The sequence below is a fragment of the Pelobates fuscus genome, chromosome 6 (assembly GCF_036172605.1).
Source record: "Pelobates fuscus isolate aPelFus1 chromosome 6, aPelFus1.pri, whole genome shotgun sequence".
Classification (NCBI taxonomy): Eukaryota; Metazoa; Chordata; class Amphibia; order Anura; family Pelobatidae; genus Pelobates; species Pelobates fuscus.
The window spans coordinates 70,788,894-70,802,208 of NC_086322.1; positions in this window are offsets into that span (position 1 = coordinate 70,788,894).

Sequence of the window (13,315 nt, forward strand, 5' to 3'; positions counted from 1 at the left end):
GTCCACATGTAATGAATACGTTTTATTTGCTTGTAACATTCTGTGCGTAGAATGTAATGCTGTGCATAAAATGTGATGCCGCGCAATCGAAGATAGTTCTAAATGCTAGCTAGGTGATTGATTTCAATAAAAATAAAAAGCTATCCTTCTAAACAATGTAGAAATGTAACAAACATCTGAGCCTGCTGTTAGATCATCAGTGATTCCATATCTATCTGCAATGAGACTGTGGAGGAAGCTTGTATTAATGAGAAAATGATTTCCACATAATAGCTAACGATAATATTGGTATAAAGACCTGAAGAGCATGCTTGGCTCACCCATGTAAACATTTACATTCATCTGTTGTGCTTTATTTCTGGTCATCAAACAGACCAGTGTTTGTCCATCTACTGTTGTTGAATTACTGTTACTTAATGGTTGGATAAGACTTTAAATGAAGTGCGAAAGAGAGAGGTTTAAAGGGGAACCATTTAATCAACAATAACACAAAATATATTATATAGAGTTCATATACAGAAAGCACGGATCAAATCTAATCAATGATTATATTCCTACCACAAGAGGCAGGAAGTTAGACTCACCCCCATTATTCCACACTCTCTTTCTCTCGTTGCCTGTTGTGGCATGATGCACAGAATAGATGTCCTCTATAAAAATATAACAGAACATGTGCTAACAAAAGAGTGAATGAAACGGTCTTGTGATCACTCAGTCACTTGTCAGCAGTAAATTAATTAGGAAGATTCACACCACAAGGGTAGAACCTATCAGATCATGAGATGTTCCATATTGTCATGGTGAAGGTCACATACCTGGACTTTATTTATTTTAGGATTATAAACTGCACTGAAACAAGAATTATATAGGAAACATTGTGACATGTTCATTTATTCAACCCTATACCTCACATGACTCTTTACTGGCCATGGATTTATAAGTCAGTGACATATAAATGGAAATATCGCGAAATATAGAGCACTAAACAATCTTAAATGTCTTACAATGTAGAACAGGTAAATTATGTGATAAGTATGTACGTAGTAAAAGCTTTGAAACTCTAAAAAGGTATGCAAGTTAACTCAAATGACTAATATGTATTTGTTTTATATTATATTTTTAACATGTGGTACAAAAGGAACTGAGTTTTTTATGGCAGTACTGCATTTTATAAAAACAGAATATAATTTACTAGATCAGGGTAGGCAACATTTGACATTCCTGAAGTTGTGGACTACATCTCCCATAATACTCTTACAGCTGGCAAAGCATCAGGGGAGATATAGTCCACATCATCTGGATTGTTATAGGTTGCTTACCACTGTAATAGATGGTACAAAGCAGGATTACTGCCAGAAAAAAAAAACATAGAAACCACCTTGAAACAGGCAGGTCCATAAGAAAACCTTAAAAACCCTAACAGTGTTTATGGCTGGAGGTACTACTAATGTCATAATGCCTTACCAGCCATACATGCCAAAATTATGACGAACCAGTTCAGTGCCAAGAAGTATAAAGTACTGCTTGCTATGTAAAGCTGAAATGGTGAAATAATGTTAGAAATATAAAATTAAAATAACTCTGAGTTTGTGAGACCCCCAGTAAATAAGGTAAGAGAGCTGAGCATCTCTTTCCTGTCCACTAAAGATGTAGAAACATTGGACATCACAAATCGGGGGAGAGTGCGGCACTCTGTTAATTGCTACAAACTTCCTCCTCCATATGTTATACGGTCAAAACCTGAAGAGGAGATTTGATGTTTCACTGAAATGGGTTGTTGAGGTGGGCAATAGTTGGAGTAGATAGACTGACGTACAGAGAGTTAAGCAAAGCTCTGTGATTCATTGGAGTTTCATTTGTTTTTTTAAGAAAACACATTTGAATACATGGAATAATATAGGTTAGCCCAGTATTGGTGCAAAAAAAACATGAAAAAAAAGAAACAACATATAGGATCGTGGCGAAAGATGTTTGCTCCTTCATGATGTACAAAGTTGTAATGTACACAGTCTCTGTTTTGTTCCCTAAAACAAATCCACAAAGAAGATTCCTTTTACTCAAGGAGGTGCCCTTGAAAAGAGAAGACATTTTCTATAGTAGGGTATTGACAAGGACCAAAAACATCTAATACGTCCTTTAGTTTATTAAATAATGACAAAAAATTGTAAGTTGTGCCTATATTTTTTGAACTGGTTTCTTTTTTTTGTATTTGTGATACTCTTAGTACTCCACTCCTCTTGCAGCTATCCCAAAGGACATCTGTCTGATCTTTTACCGCAGATAGATAGGCATGCTAAACAATCGAATGCCTTTCTAATTCATCTTTCTATGTTTTACTTACAATTTATCCAATTCTCAAGTGGCGTTTAACCCTATAAAAGAGTCTGAAGGAGCCGAATCCCTCACAGATTCTTAGACTCTATAGCACCCGCAAGCTTAATTTTCTGTAAATCCTCTGCCAAGGCATGGCACTGAAGTGACAAATTCAATTTCAATTGTAGAACAATGTTATTTTCAGCTGTTCCCCACACGATTTTTACTTGCAGCTTAGCTGCAGGGCTGCAAAACCGTTACTGTTATAATTGCATATTTCGTTAAATGCACTGTGAGTTTTTAAACACTGGCTTGATTGGTGGTAATTTAGGATAATTTACTGTATGTCTTAAGCATGGATTCAATGCTGGTTTTATATATGGAAATACATTCATAACAAAAAAAATTTCTAAGTGTATGTAAACAATTAGAAGGTGAGTTCTAAGTGTGAGTTAACATTATAAATATATTACATATATTGTTATATAATACATGTATAACAATATATATACTTTATATATATTAAAATTTAGAAATTACATTAATACTGAGAGCAATAAGCTGCCAAAATCCGTGTTTGCATGATGTGCAAGAATGACCGTCCATATACCGTATATACTCGAGTATAAGCCGACCCGAATATAAGCCGAGGCCCCTAATTTTATCCCAAAAAACTGGGAAAACTTATTGACTCGAGTATAAGACTAGGGTGGGAAATGCAGCAGCTACTGGTAAATTTCTAAATAAAATTAGATCCTAAAAAAAATATATTAATTGAATATTTATTTACAGTGTGTGTATAATGAATGCAGTGTGTGCGTATGTGTGTGTGTATGAGTGCAGTGTGTGTATGAGTGCAGTGTGTGTGTGCATGAATGCAGTGTGTGTGTGCATGAATGCAGTGTGTGAATGCAGTGTGTGCAGGGCCGGTGCAAGGATATTTGCCGCCGTAGGCAAAAAAATTTTTGCCGCCCCCTCCCCCCCCATATGTCCTGACTTCCCCTCCTCCTCCCTCAGTGGTCCTTACCTCCCCACCCCCGTGTTCCTTCACTCCCCCCCCCAGTGGTCCTGACTCACCCCTCCCCTCCCATAGTGGTCCTTATCCCACCCCCTCCCTCTCATAGTGGTCCTTATCCCCCTTCTCCCTCTCATAGTGGTCCTTATCCCCCTTCTCCCTCCCATAGTGTTCCTTATCCCCCCCATCCCTCCCATAGTGGTCCATATACCCCCCCCTCCCTCCCATAATGGTCCTTATACCCCCCCTCCCTCCCATAGTGGTCCTTATCCCACCCCCTCCCATAGTGGTCCTTATACCCCCCCTCCCTCCCTCCCATAGTGGTCCTTATACCCCCCTCCCTCCCATAGTGGTCCTTATACCCCCCTCCCTCCAATAGTGGTCCTTATCCCCCCACCCTCCCTCCCATAGTGGTCCTTATCCCCCCCTCCCTCCCATAGTGGTCCTTATACCCCCCTCCCTCCCATAGTGGTCCTTATACCCCCCCTCCCTCCCATAGTGGTCCTTATACCCCCCCTCCCTCCCATAGTGGTCCTTATACCCCCCTCCCTCCCATAGTGGTCCTTATACCCCCCCTCCCTCCCATAGTGGTCCTTATCCCCCCCCTCCCTCCCATAGTGGTCCTTACCCCCCCCCCCCCTCCCTCCCATAGTGGTCCTTATACCCCCCCTCCCTCCCATAGCGGTCCTTATACCCCCTCCCTCCCATAGTGGTCCTTAACCCACCCCCTCCCTCCCATAGTGGTCCTTATACCCCCCCCCTCCCATAGTGGTCCTTATACCCCTTTTTTTATTATTAATTTTTTTTATTATTATTTTATTTCTTATTTTATTATTTTTTTTTTTTTTTCGTCCCCCCTCCCTGCTTGATATATGGCAGGGAGGGGGGCTCTCCTTCCCTGGTGGTCCAGTGGCAGTTCAGTGGGGGGGAGAGGGGGGCTGGCAGAGCTGTACTCACCTTTCCTGCAGCTCCTGTCAGCTCTCTCCTCCTCTGCGCCGTCCGTGCAGCTCCTTCTATCAGCTCACACTGTAAGTCTCGCGAGAGCCGCGGCTCTCGCGAGACTTACACTGGGAGCTGACCGAGGTGCTGAACGGACGGCGCGGAGGAGGAGAGAGCTGACAGGAGCTGCAGGAAAGGTAAGTACAGCTCTGCCAGTCCCCCTCTCCCCCCCCAGTCTGTATTATAGCAATGCAAATTGCCATAATACAGACTCTGACTCGAGTATAAGCCGAGTTGGGGTTTTTCAGCCCAAAAAATGGGCTGAAAAACTCGGCTTATACTCGAGTATATACGGTAAAATGTGTATGTATGAAAATATGCTCTCCCACACATGTAGTTAGCATGATTTTATCAGTGCAATATAATGCATTGCATATAAACCTATACGGATAGAATTGCATTCTTCCTGGTACCTAATGAGTTAATGGGGCGTTCTAATAACATAATTGGATATCATTACTCAACCGAGGATAAGGAAAGGGATTGCAAATTTCAGGAGAAAAAAAGACATGTCTTTAAAAAAAAAAATCAATGCAACTATTTTTTTTAGCCCACTTTTTTTTTTACTTAACCCCTTAAGGACACATGACATGTGTGACATGTCATGATTCCCTTTTATTCCAGAAGTATGGTCCTTAAGGGGTTAAAGGTGCAGTACCCTTCTAAATTCTCATCAACTCTCTGTCTAGTCTGAATTACCGGTAACCATAAAAGTTTATTCATTTGATAGAAATATAACCCTTGACTGTGATTTGCTTTCTCTACATTAATTGGTATATACTTAAACAATGTTATCCTCAGGCACTGAGAAAGTTAACGTGTCTCATACTGTATAATACTGACATGATCAAATTAAAAATGTGTTTATGGCAACACTCTCTTGCTGTGAAAATCAAAAATCAATGTATTGACTCAGCTCCAGCACTAACAGGGTTAAAGCGTCTCATTTTGTATAATACCAGCGTGGTCGCAGTGACCAGTTGGTTTGCTACAGCTCTTTATTATTTTAAATTCTATAATACCTGAAAAATATATATAAATATGTGACAAGTAGAGAATGGAAAAACCAAATAAAATGGTGATACTCTAAACATATTCATAGCATGCCCTGTTATAACAGGTAAAAATATTGCATCAGAAATGAAAAGATGAAAAAACATTATATGTTAGTTGAAACCCAGGCAATCTGAATGATCAGTAGTATACGTATACATTGGATCACAAGAATCGCTAAATAACTGGATTTTGGCCAATTGGCAAGCAGTCTAAATTAACTCTGAATCTATGTATGACCAAATTAAAAAAAAAAAAAGAAACAACGAATGAACGAACCATTTCATTTGTTTCACGTTTTGGAGTTCTACTCATGGCATTAAAAAAAAAAAAAAGATTAAAGTAATTAAATATATAACATATATCTATATATCTCTCTCTATATATATATATATTTTTAATATTCCCCTTTGTTTTCTATTGGCACAAAACAGTCACTTATCAGTACACGGCAAAATTCATACATAATATAACAGTACACTAATATGTGTGTTTTCACACGATTTAGGTTCATCCCAAAAAAAATTCCTGAAACAATTGCAATTCTTCCAAACCTCCACATGGATGAAACCCGATTCAGCCGAAAACAAAGATTTATTGTCAAGCGAAGCAATTTAGATTTTTTTTTACTATACACAAGTCTTCTTATCAGGATCTTTCATATATTGTAAGCGTGTTTAAACAGGGCCTTCCTCCCCTATGGTCTTTGTTATATTCCGTTTGTCAAATAACCCCATGCTATAATTGTAAGGTGATGCGGAATAAGCTGGTGCAATCTAAACACTAATAATAATAATAATATGTTTTACTATTTTTAATATTATCCTTATTAGGATTTATTACGTATTCAATACATTTAACAATTAAACATACATTTAAATGTAGAAATCCATATAGCAGTTTTCGTATCCTGCAATGAGCAACTCTGTCTTGAGTTCCTGAGCAACAATGCAATTGGCCCTATCACATTCACATGTCATTAATAATTCTATTAGTCTTACCCCAATGCAATGTGTATCCTGGCTGTGCCTGGACTGGACTGGATTGCTAAAAATGTAATATACATTTAAAATAAAACAGAATCACGTGAAAAAAAAAAGTTAATGTGATTTTTATGTTTTTTTTTTTATTGCAAAATGCACTAAAGACAGGAAAAAAAGAAATATTGACTAGATGCAATGAAACACAAAAAACATGCCTTAAGAGGTATGGAAAAATAAGAAATAAAAGACAAACACGTGTGAAAAATCATGTGCATGTGCGTTAGTATGCTTCTTAAGTTGAGGAAGCAAAATGCGTCAGGGTGCTTTTTATTCCCCACTATGTGCAGTGATTATCACAGTGCTGCTAATACTGAATCCTCATTGCTACAGAAAAACATTTTTGTTTGTTTGTTTTACAGTTTTTTTTATAAAGCATTTCCTGTTCTCATGTCTCCAATTTCTAAGAAAAATGTAAACTAATGCAAAGGATTTTCATTTCTGCCTTTTGTTTGGTTTTATGATGTATTTGCATTCATTAAAATGTTTAAAACTTTTTTCTTGTGTGCATGTTATTACTGAGAATAAAAAAACAATGAGTTACTTTCCCGCAAGCCCTGAAAGTATTACTGTACGAATAGGCTGAAACAAAGTGTGTTGGCAAGATGTCTACCAATTAGCATATGATATCAGAGCATATTGGTGCGTACCACATGAAGGTAGAAAATGTCCTTCAATCAATGAATTGCTGTTTCAGTGTGGTTTTACTGTCATTATTTAGTCGCATATTGTGCTCAGTTATCAAACTGACGACATTTAAGGATCCAGTGACTCACCATGCATCCGTAGCAATTATGATTTTGCTGAGTGTGGAAAACTAAAAGCAATGAGTAAGAGAACATTTAGATAAACTAAAAAAAAATACAATTTGTACATTTGTAATGACAGCCATGTTTTGATGTTTAAAATTTTCAACAGCAAAGTTAAATATCATTGTAGGTACGATCCCAAGAACCTTAAAATTGTACACAATTAGACAGACAGATGGATAGAATGGATAGCATGGATGTGAGCAGGTGGGCTATATAATTAACACAGGAAGAACACTGCAATATATTAGCATCTATGGGATGGAATAAGAACAAGGGGTCAGTAAGTACATTTAAAAAAGAAGTAGATGTTTGAGAGTATAGCTATTTTCTCCACATAGTTTAGTGATACAGAATGTGTCGGAGTGTTATAAATTGTAACAATAATACGGAGATAATGTTCCCACTTACCATCTTTTTCAGGGCTGACATCAAAAATGTTGAGGCCCCTTTCAAATCTAAAGATCTGTGCCCCCGCACATGAGTCCAGCCACTTGGCCCACCCTGAGTCCGCCCACAAGAATGCAGTATGTGTAGAGGATTCAGTGTGTGTAGTGGCTGTAGTGTGTGTGTAGTGAATGCAGTGTTTATGAATGCCAAGTGTTTGTACAGAGAAAGCTCTGATTCACGAGAGTTGTAGAAAAAAGCTGCTGAAAGTTGAAGATCACGTGGGCTGGGCCCCTTCTTCAGCATACATGCGGACAGTGGCCTGGGGGGGAACTCTGGGCCTGTGGAACCATCATTGTTGTCACGCCCTGATGGCGGCCCTGCTCTTTTAAATGGATAGGTGTGGAAATATGTTACAGTGTATGGAAGGGTCCTTGGGAATTCTTTACAACATGGGTCAAGTAAAGGTACAAAATGTAAGCATGGAGTGATGGCACTTCCTAACAGAGTCAGATTTACAATGAACTTGGGTGACCCTTTTCAACATCCCTATTTGAAAAATTCAGGGTTGGGAGATAGAGATCAGTGTATGAAGTCTAATGCTTTTCATTCAATGTGTAAATTTGCATAGTATTAATTTAAAATTAGCAATGCAATCTATCACAAATCTGCAATATGTTTAGTACTTGCCATGAATCCCTTGCTTCAAATACATATTCTACTAATATTTTTTTTATAATCAAAAAGTGTTCGGTAGTGAAGGGGTTAATAACCCTGATAGATTGTTTTGGTGCCATTAAAAAAAAAAATATTTCCATATTAAACAAATTCATTACAGAATGACACTGTAGGCTGCATTATTTTTAATGCATTGAATAGATAATGCTTTGAAAAAAAATATACGCAAAAATTTGCAATAAATCCAAAAAAATAACGCGAAATTAAAATTGCTACATCTGCAATAAATTACCAGGCTTTACAAGAACCGGAAGTCTATTCAAGGGAATTATCTGCCAATCGAGATGCTGTAATATTTCTACTATGAGACTATCTGCTGACTTTATTATTTTTTTTTTAGTTGTTAGCTGAACTACATATCATAAAACTTCTTGCTGTGCTTTGCTATGACATAAACAACTTACTGGAAAAACGATGTCGTTCGGGAGCGGCACAAAGAGGTCTGTGGCATTACATATCAGCTACAGAAATAATAAAAACAGATGTATTTAAAAATGGAGAAGGCAGGGGTCATATATGAAGCAGGATTACAATGCAGAGTACAGCACACATACTTCTATTTAAGAAACTAAATAAAATTGAGCGTGTGAAAAATAGTATTGAGGTCAAAAGTTAGAAAATGCAAACGCATTGGTGTGTGAATTGTTCTTTCAAGGGGCAAGATATACGTTCAAACATTAATTTGGCTCCAATTGCAACATCATATGTTGTAGTTTTATATATATATATATATATATATATAAAAAAAACTGCATCCAATTCTCAAACAACGGCTCTTGTTACTTGCTTAGAAGCCAGCTCAAAGAATTAGGTCTTCGTCCATTGGAATTGCTTGGGAGTTTTTTTTTTTTTTTTGCTAAAGTGTGTTAACTCCAAAGAGATTTAAAAGCAATTAACATTCAGTTAGAGAGCAATCTGTGTAGGTATACCAAATGAGACTGGACACAATCCAAACACACATATTAAGTTAATTGAGAGTCACTGACATAGGTTATGTGAAGTTAATGTTGGGATATGAAGAAAGAAGTGGTTTTCCAATAGCTTTGCTCTTCAATCCCAACACATTGCATTAACAAGATTATTTAGCTCTGGTTCCATTACGGGTTGCAAAGACTGCAACCCTATGGAAAGCAAATGTGTTCATTGCTACATTTGCCAGTTAGTGATAATATCTCAATCTATTAGTCAGAAACACAGAAAACACAAGCTTTTAAACTTGGCTCATATTCTATTAGCTCGTCAAGCTAATATGTGAAAGGAAATTCTACATAAATAAAAACACATTCATCAAACATAATCTAATTAATTGGATTTCCTGTTACTAACCTTTATGGTGGGTTTACATATCTGGTTACTAGATCCACTATCTTGTTTTTTTCATACATTTTACTTCTATATGATGAAATACGTTAAATGAAAAGGGCTACGTTTTTTAATTGCAAGATGGAATTCAATTAATTTATTAGAATACAGCATAATTACTTTTAATAATGAGTTGGCTTCCCTCTTGCAGCACATGAATGCTACATACAACACAGCAGTCATTTTCATGAAACTCCCCACAGCTTGTATAACCAGCATGCATTACATATATCACAGAAACGTAATATGCATTTGAAAACACAATGCATATATTCCAGAACGGTTTGACCAACATGGCAACTCCAGCCTTACCATGTTGCTAATGCAAATTTGGCAATATTAATGTTATCCATATTTGAGGTAGAATAGGAATAGCATTTCAGCTAATGGCCTCAGCCTACCACTGGCATTTAAATATCGATGAAGTAGATATTGCTAATGAAGAATCAAAACTTCCAAATTTCTCAATATAGTGAGCAGGGACTGGCTAGAGGTGCCACATAGACACCTGATTTTGGTCAAACCAAAAAGGTTGCATAACAGCACCATAACCACTACAACCACAAATAGAGATGATGTGCTCACACTTTCGCTTTAATCATTTATTATTTTAGAGTTCTTTTATCATCATAAATGCAGAATGAAAATACATAAAAAAAGAAAAAGAAAAACAACGAGAAAACACAAGGAAATTATAGTTTAACCCCTTAAGGACCAAACTTCTGGAATAAAAGGGAATCATGACATGTCACACATGTCATGTGTCCTTAAGGGGTTAATGCATAATTCCCCCGGACCAAGAAACAGATCACTACAACCATGTCCAATGGCTTATTTTTACTAAACAGTAAATTGTAGTGAATTGAAAAACAAACACCAGAATCAAAATAGTGAATACGGATTTTTTTTTTTACCTTTTTCAGCAGATAAGAGTGTTTCTCTACGTGTGCAAAGTCATTAAAGAGTTTATTTCGAAATCTGTATTGGAGTAAATGCTGTGTCTGACAGTAAACAGGTTGGCTGTATACATCAGAGTTCACAGCTTAGATAATCCTAAACTATTTAAAGATTAATATTATTTTTTCCTTTGTCAGTTATGTGGGGAGGATAACTAAGTTTTACATAGCTCTATATGGAATTTGATGCCTGTCTTTCCACACACAAAGCATGTGTTCATGAAGAAGTAATTCCGGCTATGTGCTACTGTAAGTGGAATGGCAGCAGCTGGATGCACATTACTCCACACCGACTGAAAGAAAGTGAAAGAAACGAGAGCCAGAATGTGTTCCATTGTTAACTATGCATCTATCGGTAGTGTGTAATGCTGCAGAAAGGTTAGCTGCTTCTTTGTACCAAGGGTAGACAGCTCGATCACAGCAAACAAGCGACCAGGAGAACAGAAGTAGAGAGAGCTATTTCCTCATCTCATACATTCCAGTGAAACTCATGTATCTGAGAATGATTAAACACAATTAATAGAATTTATGGATATGCTGTAAAACTATCTGATATGATGTTTCTGTTTACAATTGAATTACTATGTCTGTAAACCAGTTACACAATGTGAAGTCACTATTTTTGAAGGTGCCTGGGAGTGAGAACCTTACTGTAGAAAAGTGTTTGCCCTGAACCTCCATAGAAAATATGGTCCAGGAGGACTTGAAGACCAAAAGTCTTCTCATTCTGCCCTTGGAATTGTCCCATTGTAAACTTTTCTTTATGATGATTGATGTTCCAGGCATATCACATAAAATCCAAATCTCCTGCAGATGAATGATGTCCGTCTAAGCTTGTGAGACTTTATGGGGTGAAACTCACACCCAGTCTGCAATTACAGTGTTAACTGTATAGTTGCTGGTTCCAGTAATGCAGTTGACCAGCTACCATCAATTGATGTGTAAATTGATCAATTTTCCCATCCACTGGCAAGGCTTTAGAACAATAAAATTAGCTAGTTGCTAAAGGTAGATCTGATTAAAATCACCTATTGAAGTCAATCTGCCTCAATGAATATTTTTGTTCGGTATTTACAGATGAAAATGAAGGAAAGGGACCTCAGTTAAGAAAAAGGATAAATGAGTCATTTATTACACGTGAGTTTACAGAGGAAGAGGTTCTATTTCAACTGTCAAAAGTAAAGACAAATAAGTCAATGGGACCTGATGGAATACACCCAAAGCTATTAAAAGAGCTTAGTGGTGTACTAGCAAAGCCATTAACAGATTTGTTTAATACCTTCAGGACGGAGTCAATAGTGCACATTCTGATCAAAACAAAACGTAAACAAAAACTGGAATTTGCGCTATATGTCTGTTCACCCGTAGTTCCCCTCTTTCAAATTATATGCACCCACACTTATTATATATCATTTTGTTCAGGAGAAACAGGGCTTTAATCTATCATTAACTATTCATATATGGAACATAATTTATTATGAATAAAAGTAAAAAAAATGTGAGAAAATAAGATTTTTTTTTAAATTTGCATTTCCGTCTGACATGTTAACTGTGAATGTCATAATACTGTTAGGTTTTACTGCAAAAAAAAATGCACATATTTGTAATCAGCGATGTCTCACGAGTACAACAGTACCCCCCATTAACAGGTTTTATGTTGTTTTGGAAAGTTACAGGGTCAAATATAGAACATTACATTTTCAAATTGAAATTTGCCAGATTGGTAATGTTACCTTTGAGACGGTGTGGTAGCCCAGGAATGAATTACCCCCATAATGGCATACCATTTGAAAAAGTAGACAAGCCAAGGTATTGAAAGTGGGGTATGTTTAGTCTTTTTTAGTAGCCACTTAGTCACAAACACTGGCCAAAGTTAGCGTTCATATTTGTTTTTGTGTGAAAAAAGCAAAAAACGAATATTTGGCCATTGTTTGTGACTAAGTGGCTACTAAGAAAGACTGGACATACCCCACTTGCAATACCTCGGGTTGTCTACTTTTGCAAATGGTATGCCATCATGGGGGTAATTCTCATTCCTGGGCTACCATACGCTCTCAAAGGCAACATAACCAATCTGGCAAATTTCAATGTGAAAAAAATGAAATGCAAGCCTTATATGTGACTCTCTAACTTTCCAAAACACCATAAAACCTGTACATGGGGGGTACTGTTATTCTCGGGAGACTTCACTAAACACAAATATTAGTGTTTTAAAACAGTAAAAAATATTACAACAATAATATAGACCATAAAAGTGCAGTTCGCTTGTAAAAAATGCAAAAAACTTCACTTTTACTTAAAATATCATCGTTGTAATACAATTTACCAGTTTGAAACACGAATATTTGAGTTCAGCGAAGTCTCCCGAGTAAAACAGTACCCCCTATGTACAGGTTTTATGGTGTCTTGGAGAGTTACAGGGTCAAATATAGTGCTTGCGAATTAAATTCTCTGCACTTTCTCCCTGTGTTGTCATGCATGTCAATCAAATTTTAATTAATCAAATCACATAATTACATTAAAAGATTATTTAAATATACATGTAGAATTTTAATATATATGCATTTATAGGTATTTAAATTCTACGTGTATACTAATGTAATCTTTTATGTAATTATATGTATTTATCTATATATATATATT